Raw genomic sequence first — 3,333 nt, forward strand, 5'->3', positions numbered from 1 at the left:
GGCGGGGAAGCCCCACCGTGGTGCTGCGATTTGACAGAAGCTGTCTCCCTCACGATTTTCCCCAGAGTTTTGTGTGCTGGGTGCTTCAGCGATGTAGGAGGTTACCTCAGTGTCTGCGGCACTAGGGGTAGGCACTCAGAAATTAGGGTTGGTGTGCATACAGTCGTATTCCCCAGCGATTCGATTCATTGTTATTTAAATATGAAAATCAATTGCCTAAATCCCGGAAGACTCGGAGTTTTTCAAGTGCAGCATAAACGTTTCAATTTGGTGTCTTTCTGGTTGAAATCAAAGTACAGGAGTTGTAGGAGTGCGTAGCAAATTCACCTTCTCTCTTTCCCTAAATTTTTGAATGAAAACATTTTCTTTACAACATTCTTCGTTTCAAGGATGTCACCTACAACCTGATTCTCTGAGAGCAGACCAGTTGTTGCCGAGGTGCTTTATTTTTCTTCAATAAAGAATCACAGAATCCTTAAGGTTGAAAAAGATCTCTTGAGATCATCGAGTCCAACCACTAACCCAGCGCTGCCAACCCCACCACTAAACCGTGTCCATAAGTGCCACATCTACACGTTTTTTGGACACTTCCAGGGATGGTGATTCCACCACTTCCCTGGACAGCCTGTTCTGATGCTTAACCACTCTTTCAGTGAAGAGAGTTTTCCTAATATCAAATCCAAATATGGCATCGTGGAGTGTTATATTTTGTACTTGTTTTGACTTTTTAAGTAATGTCCAAAATGCTGAGTGTCTGCAGCTCTTAGGTGCTTATGACTTCTGTCAGTGTGGAAGTGTTTTAAAGCAAAGGGTTTCTGTGTGAATAAACTATATATTAGTACACTGGGAATTTTTTCCGCAGCTAATCATGCATTTAGTTGGAACTATCGATGTATACTGAAATCTGATTTAAGACAAACCTTTTGTATGAAGTGAGCTGACATTTTAGAACAGCAAAATCGAAGTTGAAGCAGTTTGTGCAGCACATAAACATCCAGAATTTCAGTTGACCTCTATCTTGGTATGTTAATTCAGTACGTAGCTGTGGGGGAATTATTTATCCACAAGTAGCTATTTATCTGTTATTTTATACAGAAAAAAATTTGTAACTAAGCGACTGCGATAAATGATTAAATTAAAAACAAAACAGGAAATTAGTTAAAGCAAAAGGTTTAAAAAATAGCTGTAAAGGAACTGTATTAGTTTAGACATACAGTTAACATGTAAGTATCACTTATAACCTTTACCCAGCCTTTTACAATAGGCACCAATACAGGTAACACGTGGGTATGTGCTTAACTGTAGTGCAAAATCCCACTGAGTTCACTGGAACTATTTGTTTCATGGCAGGAGAGTGAGCTTTGAATTACCCGTGGTAGAGAGTGTATGTTCTTGTACCTTCCATGGTCCCTCATAGACTTAGGTCTGATTTTACTTAAGAGTATGGACTCTGCTGTGAGAAAGCATTCTGAAATATAAAAAGTGCAAAGTGGCACAATTGTGGAAAAAAAAAAAAAACCAAAACCAACCCAAACTTATTGGTGAGACACAGTTTAATATTCCACCCTTAGCTCTGCCTTCTGCTGTCAGCTACTTTTGAAAATGTATAATCCATGATATAGGGTAATTAAAAAAAAATCTAATTAAACAAGGAAAACTAATGATATTCTCCCCTTCTAATGTGAGGAGAAAAGTAACCACCTCCTTTTATAGGCGAGTTGAGGGAGGTAAATCAGAGAACATGTTTGCTCAGCTGGTTGTCTTCAAGCAGTAGCTAAAAGAGAGTTAACCTGGTTCGTGAGATGGCACAAACTCCACCAGTTCAGGTGGACTGGACGTTTTGGACAGGGTAGCTCTGTTTCAGTAAAGTTTGTGTGGGATTAGGCACTGGCTTTTCCAGGCAGTGCCAAATGCTGATGGAAACTGAGGAAGGGTTATTACATGTTTTCTTTGTTCCTGTGCTTTCCTCGAGGTATCTATTTTTGGACACTGTCAAGTGTTAAAACACTGTACTGTGCACAATCTGAGCTGCTTTGATCACTTCTGTGCTCTTATCTGAAGTGTGACTTGCAAGGGGAGCCTATTCTGTGATATGTATCTGGAATAGAAGGCTTTGCATTGTCAATTTGGCTCCAGTCCTATCACCAGCAAATTTGTCCCTATCAGCTGTTAACTGAAGGGGCTTCAGAGACTGTGCAGATTAAGACAAAGTGCTGTAAGAGCTTGTATCCTGACAGTTACTTGTACCTTAACTTTCTGTTTGAAAAGAATAAAGCTTTTTTTTTTTTTAATTTAGATTTTGTTTAGCTTGTGTAGTGATTTTCAGAGTAATAAAAAAAGTTCTCATTCCTCAGGGATTCTTGGAGCTGGAAAAGGCATGCTTGATTTCTCTGGAATGCCTTATATCCCAGAGGATGTTGCTTTTCACAGATAACTATTTACAGATGTAACTATTTGCAGATGTTTTCTCCCTTAAGTTGCAGGTCCCTTTCTCAAAGTTGGTGATGTTGAACATCAAATTGTTGAGAAGAGTTGGAGCTACAAAATAGATGAGGGGGAGACACCTTAGATTCACTTACTCAGTTGTAGCAGTATTCGAATAAAAGCCAGACATAGGCAAGGATTCATTTCTTTGATTCCAATTTTATAATTGTTTTAAGAAAGGTGCAACTTTGTCTCACACCAAACCCAGTGCTCCATGAGTTTCCGGCCTGCAGTTTTACCTCATTACCTTTTGAAAGATGTACCTGTGTACGCTGGGGTGAATTAGTCCTGTCACCTCTCAGATTCAGGATAATCGTGTGTAGTCAGGAGGACATTCCAGGGGTAGAGCCTGGAGCTGTCTTGGTTTGGGGGAAAGCAGGATGGCATCTCAGCTGGGCACCCACAGCGAGGAGTAGGACACTGAGAGGCAGAGGTCTCAGATTTGTGTTGGCATTGTGCTCTCAGTGAACAAGAAGCTGCTCTACTGAATTTTGGGAAGCACTGAGGCCTGTGCAATGAACACAACGTTGGCATTAGCAGTGACACTGAGTTCCCACTGGTGTCTCATCCTGCAATGGAAACTGTGGCAGTGCCTGAGCCAGCAAGGCTTTAGGCTGTGATTCATGCCACGATGGCAGGGGCCAGCCCAGGAAGGCAGACAAAGCAGTAGATTGTGTATTTCTGTATAATGTACCCTCCTGCCCCCCCAGCATTGCCATCAAGATTGAATAACTGAGCTTTTCTGCAATTTTGTTTTTACTTTCATGTTTGTAGCTGGTGTTCTAAACACCACCTCTCCTTAATACATTCAACATGATATTAAAGTGTAGTTTCCTAGGTTTTCAAAGT

The sequence above is a fragment of the Manacus vitellinus genome, unplaced genomic scaffold (assembly GCF_001715985.3).
Source record: "Manacus vitellinus isolate BGI_N305 unplaced genomic scaffold, ASM171598v3 scaffold_0_pilon, whole genome shotgun sequence".
NCBI classification, from domain to species: domain Eukaryota; kingdom Metazoa; phylum Chordata; class Aves; order Passeriformes; family Pipridae; genus Manacus; species Manacus vitellinus.